The following is a 14,043-nucleotide window of genomic DNA, read 5'->3' on the forward strand; positions in this document are numbered from 1 at the left end:
AGCTTGCTAATTAAATCATTTTATTCAACTTGAAAATCAGAATTCAAAAATAAAACTATCTGAAAATGAACCACAGACTTCTGTAAACCATTATTCCTATTATACAAAGAAAATAAAACTTACAGTAATCAAATTAACTTAAAAGGGTAAGTGTATTAAAAAAACCATTCAATCTTAAAAACATTTGTCTATATTTAAGTGCAACATAGTTCCCCTAAAAAAAATTAAAGGAATCTAATCTGAACTAAAAATATATAAATTTTTATTAAAAGTATATTCATCATCATATGTATTTTTTCAAGTTAGACTTAATTAATTTTATATGGCAAACAATGCATTTTGTTTCTATTTAGGATTCTATCATTAAAGGATTTTAGTATTTTGCACTTATAAGTTTTAATAGTTTAACTACAGTATTTCTTCAAAACATGATTTTTTTAAAAAAATTCCATAATTAAAGCATACAATATACCACTAGGAGGCATTCAAATACTTTCACTTAACAATTACAGATGCTGGATTTATTTTTTTTATTTGAACCTTCATAGAAGGAGATGAAATAGGGTTGATCTAACTCAGTCAAATTCTCTGAGAGCTCTCAGGTACTCCCTGGTTGTAAATTAGGCATCTTTAAAGCCGTATTAACTCTTTCCATTTCTTCAGTGTAACCCAATGGCTAAAAGCCTTTATATAGCTTTGAAAGGTAGCTCCTTTACTCAGTTTCTCCATTTGCACACAGATGGCTTCTAAAACAGCTCATTTAAAATCTTAAAAAAAAAAAAAAGGAAAGTGTTCCTTTTACATTGTTAAGAAAATAACTGTGTAACAAAAATAAAACTACATTCTAAAAAGGAGGAATTATAATAAAGGCAACTTATTTTATTGGGTACACCTTGAATCCAAAGCACTCTATTAATTGCTTTATAGATATTTTCCCTATGCCCTTAATGGTCATCCAAAAGTGAAGTTATGAATTATTCACTAAGAAGGAACAATATCATCTGATGAATCTCACTGGCTTCACAGAGGTTGATTCCTTTACGCTACGATAGATGAAGAGTTAAAAAACACCTGCAACAGCCAGCGTGCAGGAAAGGGTCATTTCTGCTAATCAAGGTCTGCCAGGAAAGAAAGAAGTTCTACAAGATTTGGCAACTTTTTGGATTTAGAGGATAGGTGACTGGGAAAGGTAAAAATACAACCCCTCCCAACCACAGTTTCTGGCCTAAGCAACTAGAATGAATTATTTAAAGTAACTTAGCAAAAAGTGTCAGGCTCAGGTGGAACTACAAGGAATTTGTTTTTGCAAATATTGATTCTGTTAACTGCAAGACAGGCAAGTGGAGATTTCCAAAGGAGGCAGGAGAAGACCAAAGATCGCCCACACTCCCCTAGCAGGATGTAATAGCTACGAGATTGAAAACTAGAGAAAACACTATTATAGCATAAACTTTGTGGAGGAGTTAGTAAAGCAGTAAGTGGAAAAAACACAACTAAGGAAAAATAGATTTACTAGCAAATTAAACACAGTTATACATGAGCTGTATAAAACAGTAAGAACGAAGTGTACAAAACTAGGGCTCTGCCACTAAGAAGTTACAGCTGGTACATGTACAAATATAACCAGATCTGTTTCCTAATCTTTAAAATAAGAAGTAAATGCTAGATGATCTGTAAGTTTTGTCTCTGAGAGATGTAGTATTCTCAAGTCTCAGATCAGATCAATTCTAACATTCTACATTCTTAGTAATAGGTAATGATTTTTTCCATACAGGTGGTTAACAGAGCTAGACTACAAAGCAGACCCACTTTCAAAGTATATCTAAAGATCAACCTTAAAACCTTTAAAGCACATGAAGTAACTGAGCAATTGGAAACAGCATAAGTTACTTTGCTTAATTCAACAAAATTCTTGAGTGCTTGCTATGTGTTATCATAAATCTCTACCAAGCCACAGGGACAAAGTACTGAATAGAACAAAGTCCCTGTATTCATGGAACTTACATATTAGTGGAAACGCAAACAAGAAACAAATATACATGATGTGGGTTAGGGGTAAGTTCTAAGAGCAAACCCAGAGTAGGTAAGCAGGTAGAAAGTGACAGATGGGGAGTTTTAGACAGGGGGATTAGGGACAAACTGATGCGGTGACATTTGAACTGAGACCCAATTGATACAAGAGAGTATTCTTCTGGCTTTGGGGAGAAGAACATTCCAGGCAGATGAAACAATGCATTCAAAAGTCCTGAGACGGGAACATGCTAGCCATCTTCACAAAGTAGGGAGGTCTGCATGATTAGATTGGAGTAAGTGGGAGAGCAGCGGGAGGCAAGGTCAGAGAGGTAAGGGCAAGTGGGGTCAGACCTGGAGGGCCTTCCAGGACGTGGCAGAGGCTCTGAAGTCTTACTCTTCATGAAATTTGTCCATATCTCTGAAGAAAGCTAACTGTCACAACAAGTTACCTAGAACATTCTAACACCTATGCAAATTAAAGAAAATAAACTATGTATGTTGGAAGTCTGTTTTGCAGAATAAAGTACTATAAAGAAATGAGATCAATTTTTAAGCCCGGTGAGAAGAATCTTTTGTTTGTTATTTATGATATATTGATTCTTTAAGCATAGAGGGAAATGACAATCATATGTCTTTGGACTAGCATTACCCAAGACTCTACATCTGGTTCATGATGGGACTAGAACTCTACATGTTTTTCTAAATATTCTGTCAGCAGTTTCTTTAATACCACAGCTCTTCTTCATGAAAGCAAGGAGGTTGGGGGAAGATGTTTCAGTATTTGAGTCAGAACATAACTCAGCCATTATACCCTGGAAACTAAAGGAATAATAGATAAGGAATAATATACAATAAGGCTATCATTTTCAGAGAAAAACAAATTTACCAAATAAAGATCTAAGAAAAAAATCCTTATCATCTTTGGTAAATAACAAGTGAATATTTAGATGCACATATGATTTCACAAGGCATACTCAATATATTGACTTGATACCATCCCAGAATACTGACTAATGCACAATAAAATCACTGGGAACATTTATCTCCTGTGCACTATAACTATAAAATAAGTATATATGGAAACCATGTGAAGAGGAAAGAACTGATGAGGCCTATAAAATCAGGGGGAGAAACTTGACAATAGGGAACTTAGTCATTGAATAAAGGCTCTTGGAACTTCCAGTCCCAGGCCACAAGGTCTAATGGAGATACTATCACTGATAATAATGCTTATTATTTGCCAGGCACTATTCTGAGTACTTGATGTACTCAAATTTAATCTTCAAAACAACCTTATGAAATAGATTCCATCATCATTATTCCCATTTTTCAGATCAGAACACTGCAGCAGGGTTAAGCCAATGGCCCAAGATCATACACCAAGTATGTGGCAAAGCCAGCATACCAACCTAAGTAGGCTCCTGAGTACAACAGCCATTATTTTAAAAGTATTTATTCATTCATTCATTCATGAAAGACACAGAAAGAGGCAGAGACATAGGCAGAGGGAGAAGCAGGCTCCCCGCGGGATGTGGGACTCGATCCCGAAACCCCAGGCTCATGACCTGAGCCAAAGGCAGATGCTTAACTGCTGAGCCACCCAGGTGTCCCCCAATCACCATTATCTTAAACTGCCTTTTGATATACAAGCATTCAAAATTCCCATCATTATGGAAATGCTGAATAATATCTACCAGCTGAAAATATTCTATCTTAATTGTATGGTGCAGAATGAGCCTTTACAGTCAACAAACAAGAACAACTGACCTTTATAAGAAAAAGCTGGGGTCTGTGACAGAGAACCAATTTACAAACCTTTCCTCAGGCATCACAGTGGGCAACTTCAGCAGGAAACCAATACAACAGATTCTCTCAGATGTTAAAAAGATAAGTGATAAAAAAAATTCTACCAGTTATCATCTCAGTTTGCATCTGCAAGAATATTTTGTTGGAAGCCAAACTAAAGTTCTTTCCCTTTGTGACATAAAAATCACATTCATCCCCTTTTCCTAAAGTCAAGCTATATTTGTTAAAGGAAATCAGCCACTAATAAAACTAAGCAATGTTTTAAGCAATTAAATAGACATGTATTTTGGGGGGAGAATCACATTATCAAATTCCCAAGGATACCACTGATAAACAACCCATCCAGTGTGATTCCACAGTGAAAGCAGCACAATTCCAATTCAATGCATTCTACAAGTAGAGCTCTCATATGGACACAATACCACTCATATATCTCGTAGTCAGACTTGCCTCATTCTTATGGATAAGTTCTATTAGCTTCAGCTGAAGTTCTATATGAATTATTGAGGGGCGAACTTATGTCCCCTAAGAATGTATTCATGCACAAAAAAACCAAGAAATAGAGATTAGAGACTTCATTTGATTTTTAACTGAATCAATATTTAATTCAGAAATTTATGCACTATAAATAACTATAGGTATACAGAATAAACTGCTGCAGATGGGAATGTGATAAATTTTCCTCATGGAATGAAAAAAAATTAGTGGAAAGCATAAAGAAACCATCTGTTTAAACATGTTTAATTTACATTCCCATTTAAAAGTTTAAACCAAAAGGAGTAGCAGTAGGGTATCTGAAAACTACAAAGCTATCCTGACTATAAAATAATCTTATTTGAGGGGCACCTGGGTAGCTCAATCGGTTAAGTGTCTGACTCTTAATCTCAGTTCAGGTCATGATCTTATTAGGTTCTGGGATCAACCCAATGTTTTATCATGATCTTGACCATGCGCTTAGTGCGATGTGAGACTGATGGGACCAGAATATTAACCCCATGGTATAAGAACTGCATAGAGAGGCTCCAGCAGATCTTACCAAATAAACCAGCAGTACATGGCAACTCTGGAGAACCTGCTCTTCACTGCTGACTTAGACCTTCATTTTCTGGCTGTGTTCCAGTAGTTCTGTACCTTATAAGCCTAAGGATCATTTTATTCCCTGTCAAGATTTTTTTTTAAAAAAATCCAAAATAGGGGATCCCTGGGTGGCACAGTGGTTTGGCACCTGCCTTTGACCCAGGGCGTGATCCTGGAGACCCGGGATCGAATCCCACATCAGGCTCCCAGTGCATGGAGCCTGCTTCTTCCTCTGCCTATGTCTCTGCCTCTCTCTCTCTCTCTCTCTGTGACTATCATAAAAATAAAAAATCCAAAATAATATGTCTTATTTTTTGAAACCCCACCCTACTCCGCCCCTGCAGGTTCCATGCTTAGCAGGGAGTCTGCTTGAGGATTTTTTCTCTCTAGGCCTCTGCCCCTCCCCCACTCACATTTTTCTTTCTCTCTCTCAAATAAATAAATCTTCAAAAAAAAATTCTTGAGCAAAATTCTAAAATTTAAATCAAGTGACAGTTGTAAGAAAATAATTGCAAAAATAGCAATTTTATACAATAAAAAGACAGTATTTGTACATTTTAATGCTTTTTATACTAAAATATTTTATATTCATTTTTTCTTCATCCTATTAGGATGGCAAATTCTGCCACTTAATTGCTAAAAAATCAATCTAACCTAACCTCTTTCCATCATACACAAGTCCTTTGGAAAATTCTAATCATCTCACATTTGATCACCGGCTTATTAGCTTCTCCTAGCCAAATGACTCTAAATTTTTCTTGCTCGCTTACTTCTTTTAGGTATTCATTTTTTTTTAATGATTTTATAGAGGAAAAACTGAGGCAAAGTTAAACAAATTGCCCAAGATCACACAACTAGTAAGTGGGACACTGAACATGTGCCAGGCATTATCATTGGTACTGGGGATATAAAAATGAACAAAAGAGACAAAAATCTCTGCCCTTAGGGAGTCTGTCTTTAGCCACCCTCTATAAACCACCATTAGTGTCATACTAACTCTCCTCAACTCTTTGGCTCTCCATAGCTGTCACATTACACATAAATGCCATTGGCTTTAAATAAATTTCTTCCCCTACATGACCTTTCCCTATTACTAAATTTCCTACTTTCTACTTCTCAAAGTTGATTCAATAGCAGTTTTGCTGTTCCTGGAAAAGGACCATCTACCTTTCCACCGAAGTTTAACAGTCTAATCTACAAAACTGCTTAAATATATTTATCTTCTCTCTTCAAAAACCTGTAGATACTGAATTCTAAAGGATTATGCGCTAAGACGTTCATGTGAATTATATAAAGACTACATAAGTTAGCCAATTATTTAAGAAATAAACAATACAATTAAAGAATCACTGTATACAACAGTTAGAAAGGACTTTAGAAATCATTCTTGTTCAATTCTTTCATTTTTTAATTAAGAAACTTTAGGATAAAAATGTCTAATATGACATCATCTAATTTTTTGGTTAAGTAGTTAGGACTAAAACACAAATCTCTAATTTAGAAGGTATTACTAATATAATTGCACTGCTACTGTATCTTCGGGTAATAATTTGAATAACCAATAAATAAATCCAATTAGCTGATGCTACTTTTTAACTATTAGGTATTTCTGAAAATCAGAATATAAAACATCCCTCACCAGAAGCAAAATAAAACTGGTTGCAAACCATTAGCAATTGGAAAAGAGACCATCACAATTGCAAAGGAATCACAAGGTAAGCTCTAAATCTTTATACATGGAATTCAAAAACTTTTAATTTGTAAAGCATATATCATTAAATAGGAGTGATTATACACATATATTGCATATTCTAATATTAAAATTGTATATAATATTCCCATATATACAAAACATACATACATGTATATTTAGCATGCATATCAAATATATTTAAATATATGCATCCGTCTACAAATATATGTATAAGCATCTACTTGCATGTGAATATTTATATAGACATATATACTTACTAAGTTATATTTCACTGGTAATTAAATGACTCCAAGCCCATGCCATTATATAGCAACTAAATAAATACCTGGTGAAGACTGGTCCTTTGTGTGTCATTCTACACTTCTTTCTCCTTCTTCCTTACCAACTTTCAAACAGACTCTATATCCAACAGAAGTTTCCTTAGAAATGTTTCTAAAACCAACTTCATCTTCCTTTTATGGCCACTTTCCTAATACAGGAGCGAGTCATTCCCTGTTTTTCTGACTGCACAGCCCTTTAACTAGACTCCTATTAGAAGGAATTTCCCTACCCCTATTTTTCTTTTATAATGCCACCAATGTTACCTTCCTCCAAAACAAAATTGGTCATATTATGTACCTCATTTGCCTCCCCACAATCTGTTGGATAAAATCCAAGCCCCTTAAATTTAGCAAACAGGTTTCCGCACAATCTGGCTACCGCTTACCTCTCCAACTACACTATGTAGCATGAATTTTCTCTCTCTTCACACAAACACACAGATATGTTAAACAAGTAAACTTTTCCTACATAAGACATAAACTCCTTTTAAGAATCAGTGTCATCCTGAAGTCAACTCTCTAATCTAGCACTCTCTCTCTTCCATATCCTCTATTAGAGTTCTTATCATATTGACTGGCCTTGATTCACTGACATAATATGATTTATCTTTTGATTTATGATTCTAATTAGTAACTTTGAAATTCTCAATACATAATACTTGGCAAATAATAATCTGTGTCAATGCACAAATGAATCTATCAATACCGTTATACTTGGTCTTTGGAAAACTTTACCTATGTTAACTATTTCCTTGCAATTAAAGGTCTTTCTTTTCTATTCTTTCCATAATACAGTAGGAAATCAAAATAAAATATCTGATTCATAGAAGCTGCGCCCTTCACATATTGCCCACTTGCTCCAAATCCACTCTTTGCTACCTATATGTAATAATGGATCTGTGCCCCTGATGTTTTTTCTATTACCAGACAGCCTAATATCAGCAGAAGGAAAGTTAGAACTTTGTCAGTGCAGGCCATTGGAGATACACAGCAGAAGGAAAGGGTTTTTGCTTCCTGGTTCCAGGCTGCTCTCAGGCAGACTCCTCCAGGGCCTGTGCTTCTCCAGGACTTGGCTCTTGCAGTATACAGTGGCCAGTAACACCCAGCCATAATACTTGGTAGCTTCTTCAGGTGGTTTTGTAGCAGAACGCTTCTGATGAGATATCTCCCCACAGCAGTCAGCTAGCTACCTGGTGGCAGGTTAGTTACACTGGAACTCTTCCACCAAGGAGGTGCCGAAGTCCATTCTTATTGGAATAAATGATCTGGATAAGGTCTTCTCTGGCTATAATGCTTCTGCCAGTAACCAAAATCATTAGGTTCATAGAATAACATATCCATCAGCATGGTATTCTGTACAGAACTGAATCTCACTCATCAAGGCATTCATTTAACAGCAAAGTTAGTTAGGCGCCTGTGGCCATTAAGTTAACAAGTCTCAGCCATACTTATAACCCAATAGCAACTGGCCTAATTGAAAAGTAGAATGGCTTACTGAAGACTCAGTCGCAGTGCCAGTTGGTATTATTATACTCTTATAAAGGGTGGGGTTCTATTTTACATGATGAAGGATAATCTATCTAAATACATCAGAAAGCATTTTATGGTGTTGTTTCTCCCACAGCCAGAATACATGGGACCAGGAACCAACAGGGGGAAGTGGGAGTGACCCTTTTATTATTAGACTTAATAACCCACTTGCATAAGTTCTATTTCTAGTCTCATTCGTTTATAACTCTTCTGGTTTGGAGATCTTACCTCCCAATAAAGAAATGCATCCACGTGAATTGGAAGATAATATCGCCATCTGGTCATTTCAGTCTCCTTATGCCACTGAACCAACAGTCTAAAAATTGGGGTTATTCTACTGGCTGGAGTGATTGATCTCATTAACCAAAAGGAAACTGGTTTGCTTCCACACAAGAGACAAAAAGGACTATGTCTGGAACTAAGAGGTTCTCTGGGTTACCTCTTGGTAAAAGTTAATGGAAAACTACAGCAATCATTCAAAAAAAAAAAAAAAGCAGAACTATTGAGGATTCAGGTCTTTTGGAATGAAGATTCATGTTATTATCCCAGGTAAAGAACCCAGTTAACTGAGGTTCTGGCTGCGGTTGAGGAAAATATGGAATGGGTAATGAAACAAGGAAGAATAATATCTGAATCATTTCATGATTAGTTATAGAAACAAAGGGGTGTGGTAGCTTTGCATATTTTTTTATTTTCCTTTCATATGCATGTGTTCATTTTTATCTGCTAACCATTTTTCTTCTCTCTACTTTTTATTTTATATATATGTCATTAGTAATTAACAGAAATTTAAACGTGATTGCAGTTAAATTTAAAGAGATGATTATAATGACTCTTGGGACTGCTTTTGGGAAATGTCTACATTTGCAAAAAGGATAGCTATATCTTAATAGCTCAACATATAGATCTGTTGTTGTACAGAAGTACAAATATGTTTAGAAGGGTATAAATGAAAGCTGAGTATCCAAAGGGGTGGATTATACCAATTATGAATAATTGCCTAACTTACCCCTTACTGTCTGATCTATGGAAATGGATCTGTGCCCTTTGGATATTTATTCCCTTTAACAGCTGGCATCATGCGAAGCTGTCAGGAGAGGACACTGAAGAGACATTTCAGGAAGCAAGGGTTTTGGTTCCTGGTTCCAGTGTACTGACTCAGCAGGCTCCTGCAAAGCTGGTGGCTTGTCAAGGGCATACTTTCCTCAGGCTCCAGGTCCTGTAGCACAGGCAGGCAGGCCCCTGTGTAAGAGGCAGCTCCTGGGGCCCTCGACTCCAACACATTATAGGAGCCAAAGGTTTCTCCCAGCACTTCCCACCATGGGCAGTTCTATAGCAGGAGTGCCCCTGGCTCTTGCAGTGCTTGCTTGCAGCCTTTCCAGAACTTGCCTCCTATAATGTGGGAAGCGCCTGCCTGTGGTTATTGCAGTATACAACTGTCAGCCGCACCAAGCAGCCAGCAGCTTCCCTTGGCACCATCCAACCCTCTGTTGGTTTTTTCAGGGCAGTGACTCCACTGAGACAACCAGCTTCCCCTCAGGTGGGCTCACAGCAGTGTTTTTGGCAGTGAGGTATCTCTCTGTGAACAGATTCCTCAGCACCCCTACGTTAGCTTTCCAGAAACTTTGAAAACTTTGCCTGTCATCCAAAGACAGGTTTCCAACAAATTCTACCAGTAGATCACCACAACAACTTCTCTGCTATCTAAGAGTCATGGTTCTGCCTTCTTCAAGAGGGTCTAGATCTCAGGCCCCAGTGGGGCTCCTTCCTTGTATACTCAACTCAGCCCTAAAGGTAGTAGCTGCTTTACATCTGCTATGCCTGGATTCTGTAGTGCTCTCTTCGCTGCTTGCTAGCCCAGCCCTTGCTACTCTAGTCCCTTGCCTTAGCTTTAAATTCATTATGTTAAACATTCCTTGATCAAATTGCTGTGTACTTTCTCTCACCCGATTGGACTCAGACTGATACAGATACTGTGACCTCCTTACCCTACCTGTAGGACACTGCCTGACATGAATTAGGTACTCCATAAATAAGAAATAGTTCACTGAATGAACAAATAAACACCTTTATAGGGAGAAAGCAGTATGTTTACTACCTAGGACTATCGGAAGGCCAAGAGATAACAAACCAAGTTCCTGTATAGACTGAACAAGAGTCAACATAGCAATAGAAATCAATAAAGCTGAAAAGAGTTCAAGATATATTACATAAGTTCTTCCCTAAGGAATTACAGTTTTGACACAGACTTTTTTAAAAATTAAAATTCTCGGGCAGCCTGGGTTGGCTGAGCAGTTTAGCACCACTTTCAGCCCAGGGCATGATCCTGGAGACCCGGGATCGAGTCCCATGTTGGGCTCCCTGCATGAAGCCTGCTTCTCCCTCTGCCTGTGTCTCTGCCTCTGTGTGTGTGTGTGTGTGTGTGTTTCTCATGAATAAATAAATAAAACCTTTAAAAAAAAGAATTAAAATTATCTAGCAGAAAATGGCTAAACACAAATCTTTTTTTAAAATATAAAACCTACAGGGAAATTAGCCTCTAACTTATAAACTTCAGAATTTATGAAATTTTTATTATTATTTATTTATTTTAAAAGATTTTATTTATTCATGAGAGACACAAAGAGAGGAAGTGACATAGAAGGAGAAGCAGGCTCCTCGGAGGGAGCCTGATATGAGATTCGATCCCCAGACCCAGAATGATGGTTTGAGCCAAAGGTAGATGCTCAACCATTGAGTCATCCAGGCTTGCCATTACTATGATTTAAATAGCCAAGTTGTCACAGGGACAATCAGACACGTTTTTACTTTTCAAAAAGACAAATTTCTACTCCGGCATTTTCAGTATCAGATGGTACTTCCTATTACATAATTAATTAAATTTTAAAAACTTCATCTGTTGTCCACAATTTTAAAAACTAAATTTGTTTTTTTAAATACAGGTGTACGTGCAGACACACACACATACACACACACACACACACACACACACACACACCAGGTTCTAACCTTTAAAGAGATAAAGGTTCAACACAAGAGTTCAACAAATTCACTAATAACTCTAACTTGAGACTAAGCAGTGTTAAGTATTACAGCAGTTCAGGGATAAAAGCAACAGAAGTTAGAAATTAGGCCTCTAAAGAGCAAACCAGATTTCGAAAAACATTCAGAGGGATGAAGATGGGAGCACTCAAAATACATGTGAAGATCCAAAAAGTGCAGTTTCAGGCACTTACTCAAGAAATTATTGCTAGAAACCTACTATGTACCAGCACTACCCTAAGAGGTTAGGTTTACTGTAGTGACTGAATCAAATAAAGTCTCTTCCCTGAGTTTATAGTAAGTGATGATTAAATTAAGGAGCAGCTAGGTCATAGTATACACTACATAATTCTGGGCTGTAATTACTCTTTCTCATCATCACCATCATTTTATGTAAATGGAGAAAATGTCAACATTCAGGATAGATGATCTGAAAATAGCATTTGTGGGAAGTGACAACTGCCAGAACTAAGACAATGGGCAGGTGGAATGGGGAAAGGATGTCAAAGAAAAAAAAGACGGAGGAGGTAGTATCTACAGAACTTGGGTGGTGGAGGAAGATGAGACAGAGGGGCCAATCCCCAAATCAGCCCCATAGCAGGATAAGAGGATATAACTTAAGAAATTTCATCAGAAGAAAAAAACGTGCCTAATTGCAAAACACAATGTACTGTGCAAAAACATATAAATATAAAAGGTACATTTAAAAACAAACCAACTGTTCTCAATAGTTGTACTAAGAAAACAGAAACAATACATATATAATTTGTCCTATATTTAATTTTTTTAAATTTATTTATTTATGATAGCCACACAGAGAGAGAGAGAGAGAGAGAGAGAGAGGCAGAGACACAGGCAGAGGGGAGAAGCAGCTCCATGCACCGGGAGCCTGACGTGGGATTCGATCCCGGGTCTCCAGGATTGCGCCCTGGGCCAAAGGCAGGCGCCAAACCGCTGCGCCACCCAGGGATCCCTAATTTGTCCTATATTTAAGATTGAGAATCATGAACAGCACAAAATTCAGTCATTCCAGATAGGAAACACTGCAGTAAACCAAAATCTTCCAAGGTTGTTTGTGTAGAGATCTGAGTACTTGTAGGAACAAAATTCACAGAACCTAGTGATGGACAATATGCCCCTTAGATAATGACATAATTGATATATTTTTTTATTTTTTTTTTAATTTTATTTATTTATTTACAGAGAGAGAGGCAGAGAGACACAGAGAGGCAGGCAGAGGGAGAAGCACACTCCCTCCCCAAAGGAAGCCCAATGTGGGACTAGATCCTGATCCCAGGACTGGGACCACGCCCTGAGTCAAAGCTAAGCCACCCAGGTGTCCCAACATAATTGTTATGTTAAAAACTGATTTTTAAATTAAAAGTCAATAGTTTAATTTTAGAGGACAAATATATTAAACCATAAAGCAGAAATATATGCTTGTTTCGTGAAGAATAGAACACCAATCGCCACAAGACTTGGAAGATACAAGCACCTCCACTTTTCCTGTCTTAGAAGTTTCCTCTAACTGGGGATCCCTGGGTGGCACAGCGGTTTAGCACCTGCCTTTGGCCCAGGGCGCGATCCTGGAGACCCGGGATCGAATCCCATGTCAGGCTCCCGGTGCATGGAGCCTGCTTCTCCCTCTGCCTGTGTCTCTGCCTCTCTCTCTCTCTCTGTGTGGCTATCATAAATAAATAAAATTTAAAAAAATAAAAAAGAAGTTTCCTCTAACTGATCTGCACATGTATCTTTTAACAGAGCGTTAGAGGATGACCACAACAGGCCAACTTCCACACTCCAGTCACATTCATTTAGCACTGAATGAAAATACAGTGTTCAGAAGAGCAGTATATGTGTCAAATAATACACTCGTAAGTAGAATTCTTATCTACAGTTTCAGCTGACATAATTGGTTGCTATGGGCTTTGGGAAGAATTTTTAAAAATCTAAAAATTGTTCCTAGACTATCTGTCCCTGAAAGGTCTTGATAACAATTTTTAACTGTACCATGCTGCTGCAGCTTTAAAAACACAAGGGGCAAAAACACACTTCAATAGTCTTAACTACAAGTAGACCTGGGTAATCTTTGTTCTCTCACCAACTGTTCAATTCTTAATCTCTAGCAAGATTCTCTGTGCTTCAGGTTTCAGATTAAATGCTGATACAGGTGGTACCATTAAGAGACAAATCAAGAATATGTAAAATCCAGATGGAGGGGTTAAAATCCCGGATTCCCCTTCAGTCTAAACCTATAAAATCTACATTTTAATAGCTGATTTTCCAGAGACCAGAAGATTTCTTTTTGCATATGCCCTTGATGGAATTAATGAGAGAAGGAGAGAAAAGCATATGCTTAAATGCCTGGGGGCAACTATAACAAAGGAAGAAATTACAGTTTATTAACACAATTCCAGCACTCATAGCATATTGCTTGCTCTAAATATTCCAGAAAGAACACGCACTATACAATTCAATCTCTGTAACTAATGTGCTTATAGACTTTAAGAGGGTGATATTTACCAGCTAAATATTGGTCAA

General features: G+C 37.2%; 1 protein-coding gene across 4 annotated transcripts in view; it reads right to left on the minus strand.

Moving 5' to 3' along the window:
- Window positions 1-14,043, minus strand: part of DENND1B (DENN domain containing 1B) — a 259,630-nt gene that overhangs the window by 108,876 nt on the left and 136,711 nt on the right. The window lies entirely within an intron of this gene.

This window comes from Vulpes lagopus, chromosome 1 (genome assembly GCF_018345385.1).
Source record: "Vulpes lagopus strain Blue_001 chromosome 1, ASM1834538v1, whole genome shotgun sequence".
Classification (NCBI taxonomy): Eukaryota; Metazoa; Chordata; class Mammalia; order Carnivora; family Canidae; genus Vulpes; species Vulpes lagopus.